The sequence below is a fragment of the Anas platyrhynchos genome, chromosome 2 (assembly GCF_047663525.1).
Source record: "Anas platyrhynchos isolate ZD024472 breed Pekin duck chromosome 2, IASCAAS_PekinDuck_T2T, whole genome shotgun sequence".
NCBI classification, from domain to species: domain Eukaryota; kingdom Metazoa; phylum Chordata; class Aves; order Anseriformes; family Anatidae; genus Anas; species Anas platyrhynchos.
Window position 1 is genome coordinate 121,932,501 of NC_092588.1, and position 15,831 is coordinate 121,948,331.

Consider the following 15,831-nt stretch of genomic DNA (forward strand, 5'->3'; position numbering starts at 1 on the left):
ATACTGTACATGCTCTGATGCATGCCTTGCCTGGGGGGATCCTGAGACAGAGAAATGCCCCCAACTTGCTGGAGCTCACCCAGTCCTTATTCCATTAATTCAACAGAGGCTCAGCAGTTCTGTATTTAAGACACACACACACACACACACACACACACACACCAAAAAGAAAAAAAAAAAAAAAAAGCTACGCTACCCTATGGAAACTATGATTCTTTGTTTCTACAAGTTAACTAAATGCAAGAGACCATTTTTAATTCAATATTACTTAAGCAGAAAATAAGTCCCTCATTCATTCGTCCTGTAAGTAGCTTTTTTATTTTTACTAATTAAACAATTGTTTACTTTATAGTGGCAGTAAAAAATACTGAAAGTACTTTTAGCCTAAGGCAACCAGATGCCCCAGATTCATCAGGCCAGTCCCATTTTTTTTAATGGACCTTCCTGTTGTCTGTTGCAAATTGTCCGGGTGCTGAGCTGTTCCAGTTTTCACAGCCCCAGTCCCTTCCTCTCAGACAGCCAACGCTCCAGCCCCAGTTCACTTCCTTTGTGTCTGACATCTGCACCATTAGACACCGGAAAGGTGGGCAGGTAGCCCAGTGGCCACAAAACCTGTTTCATTTCTTGGCCGTGCCCCAACAACCCCGCTGCCCTACCCACAAAAATCTTCCAGGATGCTAAGACCGCAAATCTGGTCAGCTTATTTTAGCCAACTGTACTATTTAGAAAAAAATAAAACAATTATTGCTTGCTTCAAAATGTTTGTCTGCCTCTTTAGTTTTCACAGAGTGTTTCCTTGTTTTATTGCTAATATTTTACAGCAGAGAAGTGATTCCTTTTTATTAAAAAAAAAAAAAAAAAAAAAAAAAAAAATTGTTCTGAGATAGCTGAACCTGAAGCTGTCTTTTTTTTTTTTTTTTTTTTTTTATATATATATATATTTTGGGATTTTCCAGGGGGCTGCTGACTCCAAACAAAAGGCAAAAGGCATGAAATAAAGTTAGAATCAGATGTAGCCATACAATAGGTGAGAAAGTTATTTGTATAAAAGCCCTCTAGAATAGCATCGAGTAGCAACATTATTGGGAACCAAAGAAATTGCTCGATATCTGGGCTGCCATTCTTCCTCGGGGAAACTGTATTTAACAAAAAAAAAAAAAAAAAAAAAAAAAAAAAAAAAGACACAAAGCACACATAAGTGCCTCTCATAACGTGAAAGATTTCTGTTTAATTTTGTTTAAGTGTTCTGTGCTATCAGTTGCTGCTTGAATTAAATGAAAAGCAATTTCAGTGGTAAACTGAACCCTTAAATGTAAGAAAAAATTTCCATTTTCTTCTGAGCTATGATCTTAAATTATAGCAGTGCCCACTAGAGCTGTTTGAGCTCAGGTTGTGTTGGTGTGTTTGTTATAATAAACCCCTTACTTAAGCAGGATTATAACTTGGCCACAACAATACCTAGCAGAATAAAAGGTGACAGGCAAAGGCTTAGTCTGGGAAATATTTTTTTTTAAATACATATTTAAGAAAAAAATCATCCTAAATTTATCATTTTAGAGAGGATATTGTTAACATCATTACTTACTAAAATAAACAGATTTTGACAGCTGCCTCATTTGATCACAAGTACAATTAGGACTTCTAAATGATCCTTGTTTTGAGTCTCATTTTTAAAACACAACACAGATCATGTCCATTGTGAAAAAAATATTTGTAATAGCTGACTGAAATTCCAACAGTGATTTTTGGTATCCGAATAAATGAAATGAGAAGACAACTCAATAGCACAAAAAAAAACAAAAATAAAAATAAAAGATCCAAATTAATTTTGCACTGCTTGAAAATCAGTTTCATACCAAAGTACTAAAGAACATCTTACATACATCATCAACCATAAAGAGTCATATAGAAATCTTCTCAAATATATGCTCTAATTTAAATTATTTAAAAAAAAAAAAAATTATAATCTTATACTTGAAGCTGAATTTAAATAATCATAGCTGATGTAAAATGTCCCTCACTGATATGTGGCAGCCATTTTAGGTATTCAGGTTGTTTGGTTGTTTTCTACTAGTATTTATACAAGTTTTTATACAGTAGAAATACAAATACTTGAAGTATGGCAAATCTCTTCAGCATATCATAAATACCGTGTAGTATTTTAGGACAGCAGGTTAATTTCTGAAGTTCCTTTGAAGACAACATCTTCGGTTTTTAAAATAAGATCAGAAAAAAAATAAATTTAGGAGAAAAACAAGTTACAAATACAGGACTGATATCCAAACTTTCCTTAAGAATGTTTTGCCCTTTCATCACACTGAAGAACTTGGAGTATTTTTGAAATATCAGTTAGTTTTGTTCCTCATTGCCTGTAAAAAAGTATGAAAAGTATGCATTATCTCCATTTCAGAGAAGAGGAAATTGATATTGAGTGATCTGTTCAGGGCCACTCAAGAAGGTTGTGGACTATCTGAGTATGGACACCTTGTTGTACGTTACTTACTAATCCTGCGCCACCTTCTCTTCCTTCTTTCCCAAAATGTGTCCCATCTCAGCACAACTGCACAGGATAAACCCATGCAACAAGGCAAAGATGTTACAAGTCTGTCTAATGACAGCGTATAGCTTTTTTTCACTATCAGCTTTAGGAAGGCATTTCTTAAACTATATCTGCCTATTTGTTGTGTAAGCAGCACTATGGTTTCTAGCTCTGTAGAAGCTGAAATCATCACTGTGATAGTTTTCAGACTTTGGCCTATTGAGCCAAAGCTATAGTCTATAACACCTATTTGGGAGGTAAGTAAGCAGAGCAACAATTACAGGTAATTTCCATTTTAATTCCAAGTTACTTGGAACTGTGTTGTGTGAATCCTAACCAAATAACGAATGGGTGAGATTTAGAGGCTCAGCTTGCATAGCTACCTACAGCTACTCACACAGACCAAGTTGCAATGCAGTTGTGCCTTTCACAAATCCTGCTTTTTGATTTGAATCAAGATCATTTGACTCATTTTTCTCCATCTCCATTTTAAATCCAGGCAAAATATATTGCTCGTTTCTGTCTTTTAATTCAAGCGTATTCCCACCAGCCTTTATCCTGTCATTGTTTGCCTCTTTTCCACCACAGCAAAATCAAACTATATCAAACTATTACTCTTTAAAGGTCCTTCATAGTTACAGATCCCCCACAGATTATCTTTTTTTTTTTTTTTCACCTGCATCAACTCATTCACTCTTGTCTGGGCACTGACAATTATGACAGCCTCTACTTCTCATCAACCAAAGTTTTCTGTAAATATCTTTATGCTTTTCAGCAGACTGTGTCCCATACATTTCAGCTGAGTTTCCCAGAACGTCTGCACAGCCCAGACATTTCTATATATTCCTTCAGCTCCCACCTTGAAACTCATCTATGCTGTGATGCTGATAAAGTGACTTAGTAGTTTTTGTGCTGTGATTTGTCCCTATTATGCTAATGATAAAAATTTCCCTGTTATCTGATGCTCCTCCATTGTGTTGTGTTCACCTATTTTTCCTTTTTATAGAGTCTCCCTGAAAATTCATTTAACACAATGTAAAGGTTTTCACTGCTTTCCAAAGGTTTGGACCTGGTTCCTGGATGCTAACTAAGTCCTTTTTATTTTATAGGCACCGTTAAGGTCACAGTGGGGGTCCTGTGCAAGCAAATCGTACATCTGACAACATCTTTCCCTTCCTCCAGCCTGCAGCTCTGGAGTAGCTAACTTCTTCTGGTCTTGGATGAAGGAACTTGCCACCAAACATATTTGCTTCATTTAAAATTAGATTTAAAATAAAAGTGGGGGTTCTTCTGACTTTGTTCTGAGTACTCTTAAGCTTTGTTCTGTGGGAGTTCTCCTTTCATCCATCTGTTTATCCATTCCTATTTCAAATATTCACTTAAGTAGCCACTCAACGAATCCAGCTAACAAAGTAGAATAGCCACCATCCCACCAGCATTTAAAATCCCAGGCCCCTATTGAATTTAGTTTTTTTCAAAGACCTGCCACAAAACAGGAACACAAAAGCTTCTCAGAATTGTGGCAGAATAAGCTCATTCCTGGCGGTGACCTTGTTAGGTGTATTGCTGTGCAGTCACACACACGTTTCTATTTGAGATATTATGGTGTTGACTCCATATTTCTGGACCAAATAGTTCAAAGGAGATGTGTACTTCAGATGCCAGTGGGATAACATGAGGCCCTAAAAAACAGGGGCACACAGAGACCCTGCTTCCGTCACGTCCCTGTTCCAGACAGAGGGTAACCCAGAAAGGTCTCCTTATCTCCCTGTCAACCGTCAGGGAAAGAATAGCAAAATTTAAAATCAGTTCTGGAAGAGTTTGCAAGTTGGCACAAGAGCCTGTAATGGCTCTAAACCTTTAACATTATTTTAAGGCTATATTTAAATATATATGTGTCATTTAAAATAACTCCCCTGCCCTCCTCCCATTTGCTATTATTCATTTCAGCACCGATGCAACAGCCAAATGGTTTACCAGCCTGTGTCGCTAACACTTGCATAATAACTTGAGATCTCACAACCCCTCTATTTATCAAGCAACAATGTTACCAAAAATAACTATATGCATAGCTATAAGGGGAGCTGGGGAGGGGGAGAGGGGGAAAGGGGATGGAGAGTTTCGTCAATACGCTTCGAAACCTGCAATAAGGAGCTAGCATGGAAGCTCTAGCTGTAAGTCACGTCTCCTGATGCGGCGCCTGTGGCACCATGGAGGCAGAGGCCGAGGGGCCATGTAGGCCATGCTGGGCACTGCTCTGAGGGCCTGGGGGCTCCTGAGGGGCTCCCAAGAAGTGCCATGGCACAGGTCCCCGCAAACCAGTGGCAAATAGCACAGGGGAGATGTCTCGGGAAGGAGTCATGACACCAGAGAAGCAAACCCGCTGCGGCCCCGTCTCCATCTCATCTTCACACCCTGGCAGGAGCTGTTGTCTCCCATGCTGGGCACCTGCTCTTCGTGCTATCATTCATGCCAGAGTGACTGGGGTTCCCTGCAAAATGCAGCCCATTGTCCAAATACTGAAAAGTCTTCCCATGTGTGCGTACACGCGCACAAGCATGTGTGTGTGTGTGTGTGTGTGTGTTTTCTTTCAAAGCCTGAGCATTCCTGGGGGTGGGAGGGAAGGAGGAAGGGAGGCAGCAGCTCTTTAGAAAGCCTGCTTCATCTGTGAAGTTTACAAAATACCATCAGCACTGCTGAACTAATGAATAACAAGAATGTGTTGTCTCTAGCTTTCATGCAGACTGTTCTGAAAAGATTCAAAACTGTGTGGGACCTGCAGTGTTGATCTGCCTATTCCAGGTACAGCTTCAATGATTTTTATCTCAGCTTGGAACACAGAGTGTGTTCTGATACTAATACTGATAAAAGCATAAAGGCTGATGCCATCTGCCATGGCAACTATCAAGATGGCAGCTGCTTTTCATCAGCTTTATCTGAACTTTGCATTAATGGGAATTCAGACACTGTGGGTGCGTTTTCAAAAAGGACATAAAAATGATAGCACTCCTCTGAATAAAACCAATTCGTCAAATATCAACCTACTCTCATCTCCTTTATCTTTCTGGTAAGAAAAACGAAAAGGGGGGAAAATTCCATGTGTGCTCTCTTTAGATCACCTTGTCTCTTTATCAGCCCTAGTCTCTGATGCCAGTGGTATTAGACGCTTCCACTCACACAGGAGCAGCAGCAGGGCTGTAACCCTGCGAGGCTCCGACTTTGAATCCCAGCACTGGCATCGCTGCTGCAAATGGGATTCAAATGTGCAGTGTCTGAGGGCAGCGCAATCAACAAAATAGCATGCTAGTGTTCAGAGCTTACCACAGGTAATAATAGAGGCTTTTCCCAAAGAAAGAAAAAGAAAAAAAAAAAAAAAAGAAGAAAAAAAGAAAAAGAAAGGGGAGGGGGTGTAGAAATAAGGAGGAAAAAATGTTCTGGTTGTAATTCTAAGGGGCTTTTTTTTTTCCTCGGCAACAGTTTACAGCAGGTACACCTTCTCCATGTTCATTAGCAGTGCTAGAACATGACAATTCACTACAGAAAAGATGCTAATTACAGCACACAAGCTTTGTGTTGCTGGCTATAAAAGTATATACGAAATATAAATATAAGATGGTAGTATAGTAACATATTAGAATGCTGTTATACTTCTACTGATTTTGCTATTTTCCAGAAGGTTATTTTCCCTGAATTTTTTCCTCTGCTAATTAAATCTTTATATGATTTATTATTTTTTTTTTTGGTTTAACTTAGCATCTGTCTCTCTCCTTCTCAGAATAAATTTTATTGAATTTTAAATAGATATAGATATATAATGGATGTATCTAAATACAAAAATATAGAAAACAATGATGCTAAACTATACATACACTGGAATCCAAAAATTTACAAAACATGTTCTCAAAAGAGAGTTTGTTGCTACTACAGATTGCTTTGGCAAGTAAGACTGAAATGCTTGAATGTTAGTGAAAGAAACCCTAATTAGAAAGCAGAATTTGACACAGAAAGCAAGTTAGACTTAGAAAAGACAAGGACCAGAGGCTGGATTGTGCAAAATACTGGGTGACTTCAGCTTTCCAAGAAGTCGGTGGCGGTTAAGGGAGCTCTCTGGCATCGCAAGTCAAGCCCCAAGGGACCAAGTGTACTAGAAGCAAGAACAGCAGATCAAATCATCAGCTGCTGTAAATCAGCTTAGCACCACCGCAGTCAAAGCTAGGGCCTGAGCTGGGCCAAAGTCAGCGGCAGCTTACTGACTGGCTCAGCAGGGCTCCACAGCCCCATGGCACTCAAGGTTGATAGGAATCCACAGATCCACGTCTGTGTTAAAATTATGAACTGAACTATCGATGATGCTGTCCCTTACAAAATATTTTCCTTCCTTCTCAATATTTGCAGCTGGAAAAATTATTATTAAACACCTGATTCTGTCACAACATAAATTGTTGGGAGTCAGGGAGGAGAGAGATGGCTGAGACTTACAAAAGAGATTATTATGTTTTCCCCCTGCAATCCACCGTTTCAAATACACACTCATTTTCTCTTTCTGTTGTTGTGTCATATACTAAATGAGGGTAGTAGGCAGGTTAAGACAACCTTCATTTTCTACAGTGTGAAAAGCAACAGAAAAAAAAAAAAAAAAAAAAGAAAGAAAAAAAAGTGTTTACTGAATTTCAGTAAAGCAACAAAGTAATGTAGAAAAAAAAAGATCTAAAAATCTTCCTCCAGAAGATTAGTGTGACCAAAAGCTGCAAGACCAAGGAGACTACATAGAGGTCTGGTCATATTGTCTTCCAGTAGCTTCTTCCTCTGTAAGATACCTTGATATACCTAGGAGGAATATGAAGGACCTCAAAGGACCTGAGCAATGAGAAACTTGAATTGCTGAAACCTTTATTATCAGCAATAACATTTATAACATATTATGGGGACAGGAGATTTTCTGTCTCAGCCATCCCACAGCATTTAGGCTGTAAAAACAGCATTTTAGACTAGTGAAAAAAAATATCTAAAGAAAAAAAAAAAAAAAAAAGGCCTTACACTAGAAAGCAATGGCAATAAAATGTAAGCATAAACAAAAACAATGAAGCTGGGAGCTAGGAAAGCAAAAGCAGAGCTGACATCACACAGACTTTTAGGACACAATTCTGTGTGTGAAAAAGTCGATTCACCTCTCCCCCTTGCAAGAACATATTATTAATGTTTAATGCCAGCAGCAAAAGATAAACACTTTCTGGAACAGGGTGAATGAAAGTGTACACAGAGCCACCACATTGCTCTGTACTGGCTACTCTTCTTAGAAGCTAGTAGTACATCGATTTTTCAGTAAAGAAAGCAACAGGGAGAATTTTAAGTCTTGCCAAAAGAGGGACAATTCCACTGTCTAATAAACCCACCTTCATAATCCTTCTCATTCTTTATGACTCTGTGGCTTTACTGTTGCCATCCATTCCTTTCATCATTTGAAGACAACCAGAATTTGCCATTAATTTCCAGGCAAGCAGGAATGCTAGAAAATATCAAAGCTTCTGAAACATTTTCCAACACAAAGATAAGAGAGAGAGGTGTTCAGAGAAGGTCTCCACCCAAACCCCTCTTTCATCCAGGAAAAATATGTAAATAAATAAAGCATGTGTCATATAAAGCATTAAATCAGTAGTTGAAGAAAGAAACAAAATTACTATTTCTGCAAATATATCATAAGCAGCTGATCAGGAGATCACATCTGTAGTGAAGTGTACAAATGAAAAGGGTATGACAGAAATTGAAGCTGAGGATAACCAAAATCATATGAGAACTCAAGGACCTGAAGCATTTGAAACTTTGGAAACAGTTGCTCCATGTTCTTCAGTAAGAGAAAAGATACAAAATAAATACAGATAAAAGCAAAGCAAAACAAATAACTCCATTTCCTAGAAGAAAAGACTATCAAGTTGGAAAAAAAAAAAAAAAAGTCAGTGAGAAGCAGGCCACTGAAAGTAGTATGATTAAACTCTGTTTAAGTGCATATAGAAGTCAAGAGAGTTTGTCATCAGCTCCTTAGATTTAAAGTTTTGTTCTTGGAGTGAGATTTATTCAAAAGATAACAAACATATAGGGTAGGTACATTAAATATTACAAGAGACCTAGTCCGTACAAACTCTAAGGTAGCTAGTTACCGTATAGTACATTATTGTGGAAAAAGAAATTTTAAAATATTAGAATAGCATTGCTAATAAAATCATTAGTCTTGAAATCTTTGAAGGTACCCTGGTTTAGAATAATAGAGGGACCACCCCTGCATGCTGAAGCTATGTATGGACTTTTCCACTCAAAAATAACAAGACCCCGACAGGTACATTATCACCTCGCCCTATCACCAGTGCACAAGCTGCTGCACTGTATTTCCTTTGACTTCAATGAGCGAAATCTTAAGTGGGATTTAGGTAACCATCTGCAATCTTTTGCACCTAAATGGCTTTGAAAATATAGTCCAGGTCACTCTCCTGATATATGAGCTGCCCTGACAGCATGCTCCTTAGCAATGATATCAAAAGCTGTAATACATGGACACACAAGACTGAACTTTAAATTAAGGCAGATTTTACAGATTTTGTGGTTGAATTTTGAGATTTTGAGATTTAGGGCCGTACTGTTCTCATTAAGACACTGATAAACTGTATTCACACTTACTTTTCTCATTTAAATGTTAGAACGGTAAGATTTAGCTCAACACGCAGGCTTGGAGAGGAAGCAGCCCGTAGTTTTCTGCAGTGTCACATCTTTTCACATAAAGTGGCTTTTGACCTCTGCATCTCTGACCACATCTTTGTACAACATCAGGACTGTTTGCATGCAGCAAGAAACCTCATTCCAGTTCAGAGGGACTGTGTGCACAAGGAAAAGTAAAATACTGCCATCTATTATTAATAATGGAAAGAAAAAAAAAAAAAAAGAAAGAAAGAAAAAAAAAAAAGATGTCTAGCATTGAAATTATTTTGACATATTAATATCACATTGTAACTGTGTCACCAAACGGGGGGCTCTGCATGTTCCCACTCTTCAATTAGTCTGCAGTTGTAATGGTCTGGTAATGGGGTCTCCACAGAGTTACACTGAAATTACTTTCCCCATCCTCATCTTATACTGTAATGGCATTGGAGCAAGGTCTTCATAGACATGCCTTGCAGTCATCATTCATCATCATGAAACTGGTATTCTGCTAAATAAACTTTCCATGACTTTTTAAGAGCAATATGAACTCATCATTCAAGTGAACTGAAAGTTGGTACGACATGGGAAAACATGAGGAGAAGGAAGCTGAGTAGCTGTTTTGCAAATGCAGATATTGTGGCTGCTATGAAACCTTTATATTTGTCAGGGCCTAAGTCCACTTAAAGGATTAAAAACTTAATCCTGAAGTCTTTTCACAGGGAAAGTACCAAAGTAGTTCACAAAATGCATTTGATTTCAAATAAAATATTCCACATTTAGTTTACTTACTGGTCACCCAGCATGAGAGTGAGCTGACTCCTAAAAAGCACACTAAAACGACACTAAAATGCTCACTTCTAGTGAGGCCTTCACTGTCAAAACCTTCAAAGGCTCTCACCTTTTACAGGCTTCCAGTTTGGGCTCTTTTAAAGGAAACCTTTTTTTCAGTGCTTCCATGAAGCAGAATTCAAAGACCTCTGATGGTCCAAGGATCATGTCACTTAGCTTCCTTAGATAGCTCTACCTTACCTGTATCTTGTCCATGTATGTGTGCTGCTGAAAGATAAACAGGGGGTATATAGGAAAATATCAACAATTTCTGTATTTATCTGATGTGGACACTTTTCCGCACAAATGCTGCCTTTGTTCAGTCCAGTACACATTCAAAACAGACTAAATTTAGATAATCAACAGGTGCATTGCATGGGGATAAGAGCATCTGTCCTTGCAGTTAAGCTATTCTATTATGTTTCCCTCAATATTTGGTCTATCCCATCATGAAAAACGATCAGTGGATTTTGGTCTCCATATATCCTATACTTCTGATATGCTGTGTTTTCCAAGCAGGTCTCTGATTTTTAAATCAGGTGCATCTGAGAGGAGAATCAGATACTGAGACTCAAAGCTGTTACTACAAACAGATCTCAAAATCTTATTATAACTCCTGTGTAAAAATTGAGAATACATCTATGAGCCAAGACTGAGTTATAATGGAAGGGACAGCAATGTATAAACCAAGTAGAGATGGTGGGTAAGAGACAGTGTTATCGCTGCTCCACAGCAAGCTCCAGGACTGTGCTCCAGGGACTATGCCCGTGCAAGCACACGAAGGGATCATGCTCAGTCCTACAGCGCAGAAGGTCATAGCCTGGATTAGCTTTTCTCAGGCATTGTGTTTGACATGTGATAAATGATCACAGATGATCAGAAAGGGAGAGGAAAGGAGCATGGAGGAGCAGTTGGATATGCACGGAGGGCTGCATTTCCCTCATCTTTGGCATATACCACAACAAGCAGTAACTTTGCAGCCTGCGCGTGGGTTGGCTCATGTTGACTTGATGGCAGAGCGCACTCATTTCATGCATTTAAATGAATGGCCCAGCATACAAAACCATGAAGAATCAAAGTAGCAACTTTTGACAGTTTTCAAGGAAAAGGTGCTGTTGGAAGCAGAGCAGGCTAGCAGCAACAGGAGAAAGAAAAAAAAAAAAAAACAAGGCCAGAACACCCTATTTCCACAGGTAATTTGCTCACAGCCTCCAGAGCATAGAGCACTTGCTGTCACCGCAGGCTTTCACAAGGATTTTTTGCATTCCTGGAGGGGACGGCCCTAGTGAGCTCTGATTCACGTCACCTGCCCACTGTGAATTGCCACACCCTGACACGAGGTTTGAAATCAATAGATGCATGTGTCTTTAGGTCACAAATATTTTCTGTAGCATACACATACAGTCTGCAGCAGGAGGAAAAAAAAAAAAAAAAAAAGAGAAAGAAAGGTGCCTATTTTCCTCAAGGTATTGTGTAATAATAAACAACTGAACAATCAGGTCATTCACCTGTCACAATGTACAGACAAAGTAGAAGTTTTTGTTTTATTTTATTTTTTTGTTTGTTTGTTTTTTGTTTTTACTGGTAGTGATCATGCTGGGCCTAGAATTTAAGATACAGATTGATTGATCTCTTTAATCTAATATTTGTTCATGGGGAGGCTGTTATCTTTATTGTGGTGACACCTGCTAGTGTCGTTATAGTTAAAGGCTTACTGTATTTCTATTATAAATGCTGGTTTGGGGTTTAATATATCAGCAGGTTTGCATTGCATTGGGCTAAACACTGGCCTAGGAGCTGTCAATCCTAAGGCACACAGGGAATTTTTTAAAACCAAAAATTGATTCCATTCTTTAATAGAATTGCTAAAATACAGAGAAAGAAGAAAACAGTTGAAGTAGCATGGATTTCATTATGCAGCTGACACCAAGTCTCACTCTCAGAGCTTTATATTCAATACAAATTAAAAGCCACGTGAAGATGCTGTCACCTGACTTGACAAACAGGCTGATAAACCACCCAGAGATGTAGTTTCAGAAGTGATGTGACACATCTTGTGGTCTGTGGAGGCCACTTTGAGCCACCCTGCTAACCCAGAACAGTCTTCAGCCGGCACAGTTAGCTGCTTCAGGATTGCTCTGCATTAAGGGGCCCTCCAACAGCAGCTTTACCCTCCTGCCTTGGGCTCAGTGACTGCTGGCAGCAGGGTAAGCAACAGCAAGAAAAAAAAAAAAAAAAGAAAAAAAAAAAAAAGAGTAAACATTCCTTTTTGCTCACAGGGGTGAACTGTTTGCTGCGCAGTTCAGCTTACTTTGAATCGCACCACTGGGGGTAGAGCTGCGCTGCTCAGGATGAGGATCTGTGTCAGTCCGGGCAGTTCTGGGCATGGGCAGGCAGTGGAAATTGGAATGGACCGGGGACTGCTCAGCATCTGTGAGAAACTGCAGTCACAGCTGATTTCATGTCACAAGAGGGTAACAAAGGCATCCTGTGGCTAGGTTCAAGTCTTTTCCTATGACACTGTCCCCTCAGCCACAGTAGCATTACAACAAAAGTCCAAGACTCAAGTTGAGCCTTCTCTGTTTTTCTCTTTAACTTCAATTCTCCAAGCTCCCCTCCACTCCCATCTCAGTTTTCACAGTTCCCCTACGTGCGTTTCCACCGTCTCACTCCATTTCTGCACAGCCCACTATCCTCTGTCTTTTTACAGAGATGAGCAGGTCTCGAATATGATAATATGCCACATGGTAAGAAATTCTCTCTGAAAATGCTGGCACCTACATTCCGAGTACAAATCACGTGTGCTCATCGCACTTTCATACACAGTGTGGGTGCTGGTGTGCATGTGCCGACACAGATACGATGGGCTAATATCCAAAACTCACCCTCTCCCAAGGATCCTCCCCTATTTTTAACTCAGACACACCAAATACAGACTTCAGCCCAAGCTTTCCCCTAGACTGGCTACTTCTAAGGATCACTCCCTAAACTCCTCTCTGCAGCCTTGGCACCCGTGTTGGTGCTCAGGAGACCTGCCTGATCTGCTGCCAGGGTGAGTCAGGCACGGGACTGTATCACCAGCCAGGTCCTAGCACACCATTTGCTTTAGCATGTGTGTCTGCAACGAAATACATCTATTTTACATTTAAAATCCACAATACTGGAGAACAGAATGGTACCTGCTCTGCAGAAAATGTCATCCTCCTTCATCACCTCTAAAAGGCAACTCAGTCATTTATCTGTAAAGAGTGGATGAAATGGGAAAATATCTCACTCCAGACTATCTATTCTCTTGTTCTACCTCTGAATGAAAAGGTGTGTTCTCCAATGTGTTTTGTATGTTTTTGTATAAGTACATACACACGCATCATTGCACACGCCTGCATTTTTTATATTCTGACTGACTAACTAGATATTTACATGCTATTTACCTTGTTCTCTATCTTCAAATTCCTCATGTAGCTTCTACTTCTCCAGGAATTTCACCAATTCATCACTGTGAACATGGTTATTTTTTAATTGCTATCCATACTGTAGTAAATATAAATGACAAAAATCATCAAACATATGTTGCCTAAGTTGTATAAATATGCATATATGTTAAAGATGTGGTAGCAGGCAGGTGCACAGGAAATCTTCATAAAGTTAACAGCTACTGCAGCAATAATAAACTGATGTTACCCTTTCAAATGCTAGTCAGGATTTTGCAAGCATTAGCCACCACTGTGTGATTTGAGCAGTGCCACTAATACAGATATAGTCAAGCTGGCAAGTCCCCCCCTCTGTCTCCCCCTTTTCTCTCGCAAAGAAATAGAATGAGTTTATTAAAGTATAGATGCCATTTTCATCTTGCAACGTTAACTGTGTTGTCTGTATCCCAAAGGTACTGAGCCAGTCAACGCAAACAGCTGTGCCACCTACTTGCAACAGTTGTACACCCACCACAAAGCACGGGTAGGAGGAGCAGGTTAAAGCAAACCGTAAAGCTGCTAGTGTACCTCACTTTGCAGTTTACCCACTAGCTCGAGGGAAATTTCATCCCTTTGGAGAATATGCATTGTATGTAGAGCTCGTAGCACAGAGTATTCTTTTGCTCTCATCTCCTATAAACCACCTACTGCATTTTTATGTTCTACAATCACATACACCAAAACAGTGTTTAGCAAATTAACATCAAGCTAAATAAAAGGCATATCAACCAACTTAGCAGGCAGCTTTTAGATGCTTCTGTACTAAGGATGTTGGGTGATCTGTAGGCTAAGATAGCTGTATTTCCCTCATATTCTCATTATTTGCTTTTAGCATAATTGGATGAGTTTAACAGGGAAATTAATTCATTTTCACAGGTTTTATCAGTAGCCCTGATTACTGCAACGTGAAGGCAAGCTGATGGAGGAAGGCACTGATTCAGCACATCTCTGAGGGCAGCCTACACAGATGAGGTTTCTCTAGAAACCTCACAATATGGCAAAACTGCCCTTCTGCTCCATCCCTTTGTGAGGTGAATCCTCAGCTGCAGAAAGTCTCTGCGCACAACCGCAGACAAGCACAGTGTGTGTCTGTGCATGCACACACGTGTGTTGGGGAGGGGAGAATAGATGCTTTGCTTGTGTGCAAGTGCAGTGGATTTTCTACTTCCACTGCAGATAAGTGTGCTTTGTTTGCTTTCTGAGAGTCAATGAAAAAAGCATCTCTTCTTGGTCTCAGCACTGAAGTCTTGCCCACCATAAACCAGGTTTGATGTGATTGTTCATTAAAGCTTTTGTCTCTGAGATGAGATATGACAGGATGTACAGAAATAAGAAAAGTAGCACATGTATTTGCATGCATTAATATATGTGTGCAGTTGTACGGTACTTCTAGATCCTGCCACCTATAACAGCAAGTGTCTCACAGAGCAATACAGCAAACCAAGACTTCCCTAGCACCATTAACATCCCTAGCACAAACAAAACACCTGCAATTTTACAATGTAATGTTTATTTGAGGACAGTATCTACAGATCAGTGAATGTCTAAACCTTGTAATCCTGATCCTCTAACTGAATAGCAGGAACACAATCAGTACTAAGTGTTCATTAAGGAAAAAAAAAATAATAATATTTTAACTACAGCATGATCAGTTGTGAGTTTCTTCCTGCCTCTTCAATATAATTAACTAGGGCTTTATCTTACCATTATCCTTGTATGCATTAGGGACTCAGTCTAGGAACTTTTTCCTCACAGGACTCTAATATACTCTTATCTATTCGTATTAATTGAGTTATCTCATACTGTCACTGAGGCAGTAACTGAAATAGATATGCAGAAAAAAGAAACAGCAAGCACTCTTGAATGTTACTTGAACTCCGAGGACTTTAACTGAGGAAGTGTTTCAGCACCCATTGCAGCTCTCTCAGAGGTCTAGTTCCCCTCTCCCTAGGCCAGGGGTAAGGAAATTCCACTGACCAGGACAGCTCCATTATCCCACTCAGATCATAATACCATTACTCAAAAGCTAGTTGTCTTGCTTTTCCTCAAGAGCACTGATGACCATCTCTGATCTTCTGGGAAGTAATTTGCCATAAACCTCACTGGCATGCCACACACAAACATTGCTGTGTCAGCAATCTCTGTTGGGGTAACAAATGAGATTAAAAACACACATAGCGCATAACAAGAAACCAACATGCTTTATTTCTGTCTTGTCTGCATCATGCTATGTACTGCTATCAGTCTATGTTTTCCTGAAGATAACTGGATGTTTCTGATTTCTCACGTTCAAGAAAATTATTG